This window comes from Coregonus lavaretus, assembly GCF_964263955.1.
Source record: "Coregonus lavaretus genome assembly, chromosome: 26".
In the NCBI taxonomy this organism is placed as follows: domain Eukaryota; kingdom Metazoa; phylum Chordata; class Actinopteri; order Salmoniformes; family Salmonidae; genus Coregonus; species Coregonus lavaretus.
In genome coordinates this window covers 10,625,861-10,640,809 of record NC_140013.1, presented here as the reverse complement: position 1 = coordinate 10,640,809, position 14,949 = coordinate 10,625,861, and the positions used below count along the sequence as shown (strand labels likewise).

The 14,949-nt window shown below is 42.3% G+C and overlaps 1 protein-coding gene across 1 annotated transcript in view; it reads right to left on the bottom strand.

Annotated features, from left to right (window-relative positions):
* LOC311102192 (glucagon receptor-like) overlaps positions 1 to 13,569 on the bottom strand; it is a 31,324-nt gene extending 17,755 nt beyond the window's left edge. Inside the window, exon 1 of the mRNA XM_084143442.1 lies at positions 13,273 to 13,569. The gene's annotated coding sequence lies outside the window, so the exon portion shown is untranslated. The remainder of the gene's footprint in view (positions 1 to 13,272) is intronic.
* Between the last annotated feature and the right edge of the window lie 1,380 nt (positions 13,570 to 14,949).

Sequence of the window (14,949 nt, the reverse complement as noted above, 5' to 3'; positions counted from 1 at the left end):
GTTTCTACAATACAGTTCAACTTGTGGCCATGGAAGCTGGCATCTCTCACCGATCACTGACAGTAATAGGAAGCACATGAGCCAGGGGTTCTTCTGGTTGCATGTAACTTGCAGTAGAGGGACTGATTCTCAGACCAGTGCTGTCACAGTTTTTCTGTCATCAAGGGCAGACATGCTTTTAAAACAGGGTGGATGGCGTGTGACCCTCTCCATCCTGGTCAAACGGGAAACTGTTTTGGCAGGAGGTTTAAGAGAATCAGAGCTAGGCTACTGGATCTCCTTAACACCAGGGCTATTTCAGTCCAGTGGCCCTCGGTGGCCCCTCCAACTCATCGTCTGTGAAAAAGTTAATAACACTAACCAGGATACAAGTGGGAAATATAAAGATCCAGTCCATTAAAACAATTGGAGGCCCCTTACACTTCAGTGTTGTGATGCAAAAATTCTAGCAAAATGTATAGCGCATATAATTAAAAAGGTATTGTCAGATATTATTCATCCTAATCAGACAGGTTTTTTACATGGACGATAAATTGGAGATAATATAAGGCAAGTACTGGAAACAATAGAACACTATGAAAAATCTGGGAAGCCAGGCCTGCTATTCATAGCTGACTTTGAAAAGGATTTCGATAAAGTACGAATGGAGTTTACAGTGGCTTGCGAAAGTATTCACCCCCCTTGGCATTTTTCCTATTTTGTTGCCTTACAACCTGGAATTAAAATTTGATTTTTGGTGGGTTTGTATCATTTGATTTACACAACATGCCTACCACTTTGAAGATGCAAAATATTTTTTATTGTGAAACAAACAAGAAATAAGAAAAAAAAACAGAATCCTTGAGCGTGCATAACTATTCACCCCCCCAAAGTCAATACTTTGTAGAGCCACCTTTTGCAGCAATTACAGCTGCAAGTCTCTTGGGGTATGTCTCTATAAGCTTGGCACATCTAGCCACTGGGATTTATTCCCATTCTTCAAGGCAAAACTGCTCCAGCTCCTTCAAGTTGGATGGGTTCTGCTGGTGTACAGCAATCTTTAAGTCATACCACAGATTCTCAATTGGATTGAGGTCTGGGCTTTGACTAGGCCATTCCAATACATTCAAATGTTTCCCCTTAAACCACTCGAGTGTTGCTTTAGCAGTATGCTTAGGGTCATTGTCCAGCTGAAAGGTGAACCTCCGTCCCAGTCTCAAATCTCTGGAAGACTGAAACAGGTTCCCTCAAGAATTTCCCTGTATTTAGCGCCATCCATCAAGTCCTTCAGTTCTGACCAGTTTCCCAGTCCCTGCCGATGAGAGGTGTTGGCTTTGCGCCAGACATAGCGTTTTCCTTGATGGCCAAAAAGCTCAATTTTAGTCTCATCTGACCAGAGTACCTTCTTCCATATGTTTAGGGAGTCTCCCACATGGCTGTTGGTGAACACCAAACGTGTTTGCTTATTTCTTTCTTTAAGTAATGGCTTTTTTCTGCCCACTCTTCCATAAAGCCCAGCTCTGTGGAGTGTACAGTTTAAAGTGGTCCTATGGAAGGTACTCCAATCTTCGCTGTGGAGCCTTGCAGCTCCTTCAGGGTTATCTTTGGTCTCTTTGTTGCCTCTCTGATTAATGCCCTCCTTGCCTGGTCCGTGAGTTTTGGGGGGCGGCCCTCTCTTGGCAGGTTTGTTGTGGTGCCATATTCTTTCAATTTTTTAATAATGGATTTAATGGTGCTCTGTGGGATGTTTTTTTATAACCCAACCCTGATCTGTACTTCTCCATAACTTTGTCCCTGACCTGTTTGGAGAGCTCCTTGGTCTTCATGATGCCACTTGCTTGGTGGTGCCCCTTGCTTAGCGGTGTTGCAGACTCTGGGGCCTTTCAGAACAGGTGTATATATACTGAGATCATGTGACAGATCAGACTTTATTTAACTGATTATGTGACTTCTGATGGTAATTGGTTGCACCAGATCTTATTTAGGGGCTTCATAGTAAAGGGGATGAATACATATGCATGCACCACGTTTCCGTTATTAATTTTTTAGAATTTTTTGAAACTGGTTATTTTTTTCATTTCACTTCACCAATTTGGACTATTTTGTGTATGTCCATTACATGTAATCCAAATAAAAATCAATTTAAATTACAGGTTGTAATGCAACAAAATAGGAAAAATACCAAGGGGGATGAATACTTTTGCAAGGCACTGTATGTATGTATGTACACTGCTCAAAAAAATAACGGGAACACTTAAACAACACAATGTAACTCCAAGTCAATCGCACTTCTGTGAAATCAAACTATCCACTTAGGAAGCAACACTGATTGACAATACATTTCACATGCTGTTGTGCAAATGGAATAGACAACAGGTGGAAATTATAGGCAATTAGCAAGACACCCCCAATAAAGGACTGGTTTTGCAGGTGGTGACCACAGACCACTTCTCAGTTCCTATGCTTCCTGGCTGATGTTTTGGTCACTTTTGAATGCTGGCGGTGCTTTCACTCTAGTGGTAGCATGAGACGGAGTCTACAACCCACACAAGTGGCTCAGGTAGTGCAGCTCATCCAGGATGGCACATCAATGCGAGCTGTGGCAAGAAGGTTTGCTGTGTCTGTCAGCGTAGTGTCCAGAGCATGGAGGCGCTACCAGGAGACAGGCCAGTACATCAGGAGACGTGGAGGAGGCCGTAGGAGGGCAACAACCCAGCAGCAGGACTGCTACCTCCGCCTTTGTGCAAGGAGGAGCAGGAGGAGCACTGCCAGAGCCCTGCAAAATGACCTCCAGCAGGCCACAAATGTGCATGTGTCTGCTCAAACGGTCAGAAACAGCCTCCATGAGGGTGGTATGAGGGCCCGACGTCCACAGGTGGGGGTTGTGCTTACAGCCCAACACCGTGCAGGACATTTGGCATTTGCCAGAGAACAACAAGATTGGCAAATTCGCCACTGGCGCCCTGTGCTCTTCACAGATGAAAGCAGGTTCACACTGAGCACGTGACAGACGTGACAGAGTCTGGAGACACCGTGGAGAACGTTCTGCTGCCTGCAACATCCTCCAGCATGACCGGTTTGGCGGTGGGTCAGTCATGGTGTGGGGTGGCATTTCTTTGGGGGGCCGCACAGCCCTCCATGTGCTCGCCAGAGGTAGCCTGACTGCCTGAGTGGTGCAGTGGTCTAAGGCACTGTATCGCAGTGCTAACTGTGCCACTAGAGATCCTGGTTCGAATCCAGGCTCTGTCGCAGCCGGCCGCGACCGGGAGACTCATGGGCGGCGCACAATTGGCCCAGCGTCGTCCAGGGTAGGGGAGGGAATGGCCGGCAGGGATGTAGCTCAGTTGATAGAGCATGGCGTTTGCAATGCCAGGGTTGTGGGTTCGATTCCCACGGGGGCCAGTATAAAAATATATATATATATATATATGTATTCACTAACTGTAAGTCGCTCTGGATAAGAGCGTCTGCTAAATGACTAAAATGTAAATGTAATGAGATCCTCAGACCCCTTGTGAGACCATATGCTGGTGCGGTTGGCCCTGGGTTCCTCCTAATGCAAGACAATTCTAGACCTCATGTGGCTGGAGTGTGTCAGCAGTTCCTGAAAAAGGAAGGCATTGATGCTATGGACTGGCCCGCCCGTTCCCCAGACCTGAATCCAATTGAGCACATCTGGGACATCATGTCTCGCTCCATCCACCAACGCCACGTTGCACCACAGACTGTCCAGGAGTTGGCGGATGCTTTAGTCCAGGTCTGGGAGGAGATCCCTCAGGAGACCATCCGCCACCTCATCAGGAGCATGCCCAGGCGTTGTAGGGAGGTCATACAGGCACGTGGAGGCCACACACACTACTGAGCCTCATTTTGACTTGTTTTAAGGACATTACATCAAAGTTGGATCAGCCTGTAGTGTGGTTTTCCACTTTAATTTTGAGGGTGACTCCAAATCCAGACCTCCATGGGTTGATAAATTTGATTTCCATTGATAATTTTTGTGTGATTTTGTTGTCAGCACATTCAACTATGTAAAGAAAATAGTATTTAATAAGATTATTTCATTCATTCAGATCTAGGATGTGTTATTTTAGTGTTCCCTTAATTTTTTTGAGCAGTGTATATATATATATATATATATATATATATATATATATTTGCAAAACAATATATGGGGGATTGGAAGTGATGCAGACAATTACATTGATGGAAGCTACAATCTATCTGCAATATTAAAGCTGATCTACCCTCTAAATTTGTTTTTGAAAATATAAAAAAATACTTGTAAATACTACAAAATATATACAGTGGGGAAAAAAAGTATTTAGTCAGCCACCAATTGTGCAAGTTCTCCCACTTAAAAAGATGAGAGAGGCCTGTAATTTTCATCATAGGTACACGTCAACTATGACAGACAAATTGAGAATTTTTTTTCCAGAAAATCACATTGTAGGATTTTCTATGAATTTATTTGCAAATTATGGTGGAAAATAAGTATATGGTCACCTACAAACAAGCAAGATTCCTGGCTCTCACAGACCTGTAACTTCTTCTTTAAGAGGCTCCTCTGTCCTACACTCGTTACCTGTATTAATGGCACCTGTTTGAACTTGTTATCAGTATAAAAGACACCTGTCCACAACCTCAAACAGTCACACTCCAAACTCCACTATGGCCAAGACCAAAGAGCTGTCAAAGGACACCAGAAACAAAATTGTAGACCTGCACCAGGCTGGGAAGACTGAATCTGCAATAGGTAAGCAGCTTGGTTTGAAGAAATCAACTGTGTGAGCAATTATTAGGAAATGGAAGACATACAAGACCACTGATAATCTCCCTCGATCTGGGGCTCCACGCAAGATCTCACCCCGTGGGGTCAAAATGATCACAAGAACGGTGAGCAAAAATCCCAGAACCACACGGGGGGACCTAGTGAATAACCTGCAGAGAGCTGGGACCAAAGTAACAAAGCCTACCATCAGTAACACACTACGCCGCCAGGGACTCAAATCCTGCAGTGCCAGACGTGTCCCCCTGCTTAAGCCAGTACATGTCCAGGCCCGTCTGAAGTTTGCTAGAGTGCATTTGGATGATCCAGAAGAGGATTGGGAGAATGTCATATGGTCAGATGAAACCAAAATAGAACTTTTTGGTAAAAACTAAACTCGTCGTGTTTGGAGGACAAAGAATGCTGAGTTGCATCCAAAGAACACCATACCTACTGTGAAGCATGGGGGTGGAAACATCATGCTTTGGGGCTGTTTTCTGCAAAGGGACCAGGACGACTGATCCGTGTAAAGGAAAGAATGAATGGGGGCATGTATCGTGAGATTTTGAGTGAAAACCTCCTTCCAAGGGCATTGAAGATGAAACGTGGCTGGGTCTTTCAGCATGACAATGATCCCAAACACACCGCCCGGGCAACGAAGGAGTGGCTTCGTAAGAAGCATTTCAAGGTCCTGGAGTGGCCTAGACAGTCTCCAGATCTCAACCCCATAGAAAATCTTTGGAGGGAGTTGAAAGTCCGTGTTGCCCAGCGACAGCCCCAAAACATCACTGCTCTAGAGGAGATCTGCATGGAGGAATGGGCCAAAATACCAGCAACAGTGTGTGAAAACCTTGTGAAGACTTACAGAAAACGTTTGACCTGTGTCATTGCCAACAAAGGGTATATAACAAAGTATTGAGAAACTTTTCTTATTGACCAAATACTTATTTTCCACCATAATTTGCAAATAAATTCATTAAAAATCCTACAATGTGATTTTCTGGAGAAAAAATTCTCATTTTGTCTGTCATAGTTGACGTGTACCTATGATGAAAATTACAGGCCTCTCTCATCTTTTTAAGTGGGAGAACTTGCACAATTGGTGGCTGACTAAATACTTTTTCCCCCCACTGTAACTAAAATAACACTAACCAAGGTCTGGAAGTGCGGCAGCTTCAAACGGGGGAAAGATTAGAACTGGGGATTTTAGCTTTTGTGCATAATTAGGAGAATGGACGGGTGGGACCTGATCCAATCCGTTTCAGACAGAAAGAGGCTGTCTAGGTACGGCAAGCTGGGGCGAGCCAGCATAACCCACTGCTCACTTTACACTGCTGTAGACACAGGCAGCGGGGAATAATTAAACATTCTCCATGCATTAGCACTTTTGACATATAGGCAGCATATTTCAAAAAATGGAATGTGTGGTGCATGGATGATGTAAGCTACAGCGATAAGACTGATTAATGCCTTTTCAAATTCAGATTCAGTACCATAGCCAGCAAGGGAAGAGGAGAGGAATTGTTGTTGAATTCCTGCTGCTGTAGTATCTCTGAGGCAGATCAGAGCTCTGATGAGCAGAGGAAGGTCACAAGAAGCTGTGGACCCGTTGGCCCCTCTCACTGTGTGACATCCATCTTCCAATCATGTTGTTGTGTAGAGGAGGGGAGGGAGGGATGGGGGGATCCACATAGTAACCACTGAGTGATTTTTACTTCAGAGAGAGAGCTGTAATTTCCACATGGCACTGTTTACGCACACATACCGGTATACTGTATGGCAAAGTACACAGAAATGGGCAAAGACATGCATACAGATTTGCACAGGCACGCCAGCCAGCACACGCACGCACCCACCCAAGCACACAATAATGATAAAACACAATGTCTGACATCTCAAAATTTGGGCCATGTGTTTTGGGACACTTTTGAGGCATTGTGCTTTTACCGGTATTTCCAGGATTGTCCACTAGTGTTGCTAGGAAATCCTAGAAAATGTTCTGTAATGGTTAAGGTGTTGGCTTGACAGTTACTGGACCTGGGTTCGAGTCCCGGTTGGGATTAACCCCAGAATTTGCTCCAATATACTTCCATTGTTGGTTTCATTGACTCTCCCCTTTAACTGCCCCAAATTGACCTATTTTTTTGCGACAACTTCTGAGTCCGTTGGAGAGGATCAGCTTGAGCAAATTGAGAAGTAGAATCACTGACCTACAAATAGTATTCCCTGCAAAATAATAGGTTATGTGCAATCCCCACACTGAACACACACGCACAACCATACATTGATTAACTGATTGTGTCAATTACAGAACATTTCCTAGGATTTCTTACCTGCAGCAACACTAGTGGACATTGCTGGAAATACCGGTAAAAGCACAGTGCCTCAAAAGGTGCCCCAAAACTCCTGGCCCTAATAATGAGATGTCAAACATTGTGTTTTATCATTATTGTATGTGTGCATGACATAATAGATTGAGGCTACTTTATATTATTTTCCTGATAAATCATGATACAACCCACTGCCAAAGAGGAAAGGGTGATTCAATTACAATTTCAACTACACAGAAGGAGCACTGATGGCAAGACACCAGAGGTTGTAGGTTTACAGAGAACTGGACTATGATACACAGATTCCTCTCTGCCTGCTTTTATAAAACATGTCTCCATACAAAGTTCACCAGGGCTGATAACATTCCAAGAGAATATATACAAAGATGGCCAAAGATACAACTCTCCTTACATCTTATGTATATCCTGTGCACCAGTGGAGGCTCCTCAGAGGTGTGTCCTCCTCACTGAATTTCATAAAAATAAAAATAGTAAAACATTGAAAAAGTTATCCTTTTTAGACAAAACTATACTTAATACATTCACGTCACCAAATAATTGATTAAAACACACTGTTTTGCAATGAAGGTCTATAGTAGCCTCAACAGCACTCTGTAGGGTAGCACCATGGTGTAGCCAGAGGACAGCTAGCTTCCGTCCTCCTCTTGGTACATTGACTTCAATACAAAACCTAGGAGGCTCTTGGTTCTCACCCCCTTCCATAGACTTACACAGTAATTATGACAACTTCCGGAGGACGTCCTCCAACCTATCAGAGCTCTTGCAGCATAAACTGACATGTTGTCCACCCAATCAAAGGATCAGAGAATTAATCTAGTACTGAAAGCATAAGCTACAGCTAGCTAGCACGGCAGTGCATAAAATGTGGTGAGTAGTTGACAAAGAGAGAGAAAGACAATAGTGGAACAGTTTTCAACAAATTAATTTATTCAAAAATGAAGGAGAAGCAAGAGCGAGAGAGAGAGAGAGAAAGAGAGAGAGAGAGTTTTTTTCACTTTCAGTTTCACTTACTTAGCTAGCAAATGCAGCTGGCTAGTTTAGTTACACAAACACCAGGCTCAAACAGAAGGATACTATGTTAGCTAGCTGGCTGCATTTGGTATGGATGAAAGAGAGCTTCATCCAGTTGAACAGTAGCAAGACTGAGGCTATGCTTATTGGGACACCCAAGCAGGTCACCAGTGCTGAAAACATCTGCCCTACAATCAGCGGCCAAGCCATCCACATGTCCTCTGTCATCTCCAACTTAGGAGTCAAGTTTGATCCTTCTCTGTCAATCGATGCCGACATAAAACAAAAATGTAAAACAGAATTTCTCCATCTTAAAAACATTGCCAGGGTCATACCATCACTCTCCCAGCCAGATGCAGAGAAACTGATCCACACCTTTATCTTCTCTCGGATCGACTACGGCAATGTGCTGTAGTGGGCCTCCAAGCCAAATCACTACAGAGGCTCCAACTAATCCAGAAGAGTGCTGCTAGGGTCCTGACCTCATGCCTGTATTTAAAGCCTTGATGGATTGAGGCCCACCTACATCAGCGACCTCATCTCAATCAGCGAGGCATCTCGCACTCTCCACTCCAACCACTCCCTACTGCTTCAAGTCCCCAAGAAATGTCTCCAAACTATGGGGGACCGAGCCTTGTGCTCCCTTGCCCCTTGCCCATGGAATGCGCTTCCTGACCATCTGAGAGCCGCTCCATCACTTGGAACGTTTAAAATGGGCCTTAAAACCCACTTCAACAGACTGTATTTTTTAAAGTCCCAATCAAAAATGTATTTAGCACCTGGCCCACTATCGCTATTTTACCTGCCTTGATTCTAAATGTATGTTGTTTTAATGATATATAATTGTATAAAAAAAAACTCAGTAGAGCTTTCAGATAACTCTGTAATTAAAAGCGCTATACAAATTAAATATATTATTATTATTATGCACACACACACAACACACACAACACACAACACACACACAACACACACACACACAACACACAACACACACACACACAATAACGATAAAACAAACAATAGCAATGTCTGACATCTCATAACAGATAGGTTACATTACGATTTTTCCCTGATAAATCATGAGGCAACCACATTGCCAAATAAAAGAGGAAGGCGTCATTAAATTCCCCTGTTTATTTTTCTCTGTCCTGAATGCTTGATGATAGGCAAATGTTTCCCATTTCCTCATAAGTGGAGCCTTAGTCCTTTTAATTAGTAATTAAACACATGACATGACAGCCATGACTTGGCAAGACAGTTAATCAATCATTAAGCAGACATTCCCTGGGAGTAACTTAGGCTGTCGAAACCATATATCAGTAAATTCAAATGTGAAATATGGAGGATTGAGTAAACATGAGAAGAAATGTTTCCTTGCAATAGCAATAGCCTACCTACTGTAAACACACACAGGAATTCACCTACTCTGTCAAGACCAAAGACTCATATCAAAGAAGAATCTAACATGAACAAGATGCGGCAAGAAAAGAGGTTGTAAAAGACAGTGCATTCATGAGAACTCTGTAGCTTATAAACCCAAGCTTGGACTTCTGGAACTGTGTGTGTTGCTTTACATCCCAATATCATCCTTAATAGGGTAAAGAGATTCCGATCTCATATTTTCACTAATACCTCAGATTCCCTCTCTACACAAAACAGATAAGAAAAGCTCTATGCGCTGTTTACCTTCAGCCTGGCTGCAGCAGGGCTATGCCTTGGCACATCCCCAATAGAGGATGATTAGAAACTAATTAAACCCCTCAGGCAATTTAGAAGTCTACCTAAGTTAGAGGGTGATGGAAAAGTGGGGAGAACTGTTCGTGGGGTTCCCATGTGCTGTAGAAGTGCCAACAGAAAGACCTGCAACAATAGCATTCCAGTTAAGGTATTCCCTTCAAATCGAGATGTGAACGTTCCATAGTGAATGACAGGATTGGGTGTTTAAAGCAACTTTTCTGTTTTTTTGTTGTCTGTTGTCTTGTTGTTTTTTTGTTGTCTATGCCGGGTGGTGTCTCATAAGATGGTCATAGATGCTTTATGTTACTGGCCTTTATCCTGCCATGATCAACTTTCTGTACGACTTAGGGACTCCATAGACTTCAGCCCATTCATGCTGACCTCATTGACCAAATGTGATTTATTTGACCAGAGTGCTTGATCAGATCATGGGTATGACTGAATGGAAGGTTATACTGCATGTGTAATTGAAATTAGGGAAGTAATCAACTAACCACCCACAACATGCTTGTGTTGTATACTTGTATTTTCAAGATGGCAAACAAGATAAAAGGGAAATCTCCCTTTGAGACTTTTCCCCATCTTGATATCGGTACAAAAACACTATTCATTACGGAAAATCACAAACAAATTATTAGGAACATGTTTGGAAGATCATTGATAATATTTAAGGACAGATCCATTTGATAATCTTGAAAATCTTGACAAGCATTTTACGTGTACATATTTTAATAAATCTATTAAATGAAATAATAAATATTGGGCTTTTGGCTCACTGTTAGCACAAATAGGTCAGGACACAAAAAGGCAGCGGGAGAATGAAAATCTATTTAATTCATGTGCCATAGGGCAATGCCACACACACACACACACACACTTTATTTTGTCATTCAGATAACACTGTTTTAGTTTCTCAAGACCTCCATTTTGTGTCCGTCGACACTTAATCTGGCGGGTTCTCTTTAAACAAGTTGCAAGCCACTGATGTTTACCAGGCCAACCAAAGCATTACAGTAATGTACTCATGGACTCCTTGTAAAGTATAGAGCTGTGGCATATCCCAGCAACCAGACGCCCCAGCTGGTATGAAATTCCTTTGCTCTAAACAGTGAACCCCTTAGCACCACATCACTGGAGAACCTGATGTCACAACCCTGTCATTCTGAGTGGTGTCAGGTGCGTGGGCCAGAGCATTGACAGACACATGACACAACTGTTTGTGCCTCTAACAGAAGAGCACACAGAGCCATTAGGTGCCAGCCCCAATTAACACTGACACACCCGACAGAAAGAGCTCTCATTTTACATAACAACATAACGGGACTGTTACTACAGCTGGCGTTTGTGATCACCTCTCTCAGAGAGAGAGAGAGAGAGAGAGAGAGAGAGAGAGAGAGAGAGAGAGAGAGAGAGAGAGAGAGAGAGAGAGAGAGAGAGAGAGAGAGAGAGAGAGAGAGAGAGAGAGAGAGAGAGAGAGAGAGAGAGAGAGTGAGAGAGAAGGATAGAGAAGGATAGAGAGAGAGAGAAATAAAGAAATAAAGAGATAGAGAGAGTGAGAGAGTGAGAGAGAGAGAGAGAGAGAGAGAGAGAGAGAGAGAGAGAGAGAGAGAGAGAGAGAGAGAGAGAGAGAGAGAGAGAGAGAGAGAGAGGGTGTGTGTTTGAGAGAGACAGGTGTAGAGAGTCACTATATGTGCATGTGAGTTGCTCAGCTGATGTGTGTCTGTGTAGCCTGTGGTGATCTCTGTGAATATGAACACGTCTGGATGTCCAAGTACCATAAAAATGTATATGCACTCCATGTAACAACTTTCTGACAGAACCTGCTACCAGAAGAAGAAGCAATGAGCCATGCTGAACTGTTTCCCACTGCTTTCTTCTCACATGTTGAAAAAGTAAAAGTACTATAATCTTGCTTGTAAAAGTACTATCACCTTGCTTGCATGCTTTACCAGTAAGTGGCAATGGTAGTGAGGTGATTGTGTTTGGGGATGATGTTTAGGAAACAGCACTGGTCTAAAAAATTATGAACAGTACTGTATGTTACAGCATGACAATGGAAGCCACGGTTTGTGCTGCATAAGCCCCTACCACTAACAGGAGGGTGGTGAACAGAGGGCGAAGGGAAACAAATGTAACAGTCCATCAACATTATAATTCAGCCAAATCTGTGAGTGCCTATCAGCAATGTACTGTATGGACACTTTACTCATAGTGATCATAACAACTAATCTAATCAAAATGATGCAAGTCAGTGCCCAGTTGTCTTTTGTCAGGAATTCACCATCGCCTCTTGAAGAAGAATTCACCTGTAGACAGGACTACTTGCAGCTATTTACTATAATAACTTGACTAACCAGTTTCGAACACATCAAATAAATAAATATGTAATTAACTCTTATTTGTTTTTTTGATGTGGTCATGTGTTCAATAACTCCTGAACTCACCTCAAACCTCAACAAAAGAGTAATAATGTTTTATATGCTTTCTCGTAAAATGTCCCGGAGGTTTCCGTTCTTTGTCGGATGAAAGACCTTCTCCATATTCAAACCTTGTTCACCACGCCACACAAATAAGTGTACAGTCTATGAAAGCAAATAGGTAAATCCACGCGGGCCTCAAACCAAAGACATTTCAGCTGTTTGCCCAACTACCAATACATTTAAAACTGTTGACCAAGTGATAAAATGACACTAGACTAGCGCCTTCCAATCTTTCAGAAGCGCGCCATCATTCTGAACTACAGCTGTCAAGAGCAAAGTAATGGGTAGAGAGCGCTAGTTGTGCGCAAGGCACAGAGATGAAGCCTACGCGCAGCCCGCACGCACAACAATGACTTGTTATTTCCAAAGTATCAACTTTCGAGCACTTATCATAATATTGATGTGACAACAGGCCTACCGGCGTTTGAAAACGAATGGAAAGGAAAACTAAAAGGCCTAATAAGAAAACGAATAACATGCAGCAATATAAAATACTAAGTATAACATATAAAATATAAAGTCTACTCTAATAATATAAATATCACTAGGCCTACTACTACCACTACTACTAATAATAATAATAATATATCCTACTATTTATAATCAATTTTCACTGTGATAATGATCAATATATTTTGTAGTTCTTCCAGGCGCAAGTCTGCTTTCTGATCATGTTAAATAGCATTGCATAAGCCGGGATGTCTGAATACCCTGAACGGTAATCATGTTACACATAATTGGGCAAATGATGCACAATTATTAGCAAGTGGCTTATGTGCCTCACACTGAGCTAAACCACTTAAAAATAATAATAATTTGAGATAACTCATGCTCAAAAGTACCTCACGCATGGCCTTATCAATACAGACTACAAACTTGCCAACGCAATATAGCACAGTAATAAACACTATCACTGAGAATAATATTGAAAGCAGAATCTTACCGTTCGGTGAATCATTTTCTTTTTCAGTGAAGGTTAATTGTCTAGATCCCGTGCGCAAATGAAATGGCCTTTCAACGCCAAATACAGAGCGTATTTCAAAATTACAGGTTTTTAGAGGAATCCATAAGGTTTGTAGGACAGAGGCGCCTCCACCCGTAGCACGGAGATACTTGTGAAGCTTAAAACCAAACTGCAGGGAATTGAACCGAATTAGCACCCGGCTCGCCCACTCTCTGTCGACTGAGCTGTGCGCTCGGAAACACGCGCGAAACACTAGACACTTGGAAAATGATGTCTGTCGCTCACGCAGTTGCAACAATAACAAAGCGTTTTCCGAAATCCCCGCCACTGTTTCGGTAAAAGGTTAAGGGATTTGCCTGGAGAAATGTAACCACACTCAAATTCATAGACCAAGCTATGGATGCAAGGACTGACCATCCATGATATCCAAATTATAGTTTTAACCATGTTTTGAGGCTATACAGTGTTTGTTTACATATACTTTGTTTACAAACATTGGAACAACAAGCTTATAGTTTGGCTTCTGATGGGGTACGACAGTTTATCTAAACTCGTGGGGCATTTATAAGTTATATTCTTCAAGAATCAATGGATTTAGTCTACATCATTATTTCATTTATAATAAAAAAAAATGGATGTAGTAACTGCAGATTGCCCATTTAAAGGTACAGCGATGGGTCTACAGCAGGGGTGTCAAACTCATTTTAGCTCAGGGGCCACATGGAGGAAAATCTATTCCCAAGTGGGCCGGACCGGAAAAATCATGGTATATATAACTTAAAAACAACAACTTCAGATTGTTTTCTTTGTTTTAATACGATCAACATACAACATAAAGCTGGAGCCTGAGGACAGTGTGTCCAAAATAGTACAAGCACAACATCACTATTAATCATAAAACACGTCAAGTTTATTTGAAAATTCTAAAGAAAAAGAACACACAAACACACAATGCCTCAGTGATTAACAGAACTGTTTCACAGATCACAGAACTATATCAGGGTGTCATTTCTCAGGCAGAAATGTAGATAAAAATAATGAAATCCTGTTCCCCAAACAAGTGCAAGAACCACAGAGTCAAGAATAGGTTAAATATACAAATAAAATCAATTAAAAACAATAGCACATCAACATAAAAACATAAACATAAATCTGAAAGCGTTGCTCAAACTCCCGTAACAGTCCCGTTATTTTATCTTTGAACCGCTTCATGTCTGCCACATGTTGGGTCGCACACACATTTTTCAGACAGGGGAAGTGAGCTGCATCACCACCGGCAATTTGCGTCTCCCACAATGACAGCTTCAACTTGAAAGAACGTATGCTGTCATAATACTGCGTGACAACTTTGTTGCGCCCTTGCAGCTGTTTGTTCAAGTTATTCAGGTGCTCTGTAACATCCACCATAAATGCAAGGTCCTGCATCCATTCTGCGGAATGAAATTCTAACACTGGTTTGCCCTTTTCTTCCATGAACTGTTCAATTTCTTCTCGTAAATCAAAGAAACGCCTCAGCACAGCACCTCGGCTTAACCATCTTACCTCAGTGTGGTATGGCAGGCCATAGATGTGGTCTTTCTCTCTGAGAAGGCTGTCAAACTGACGGTGATTCAGGCTTCTGGATCGGATGAAATTAACAGTTTGGATGACCACCTT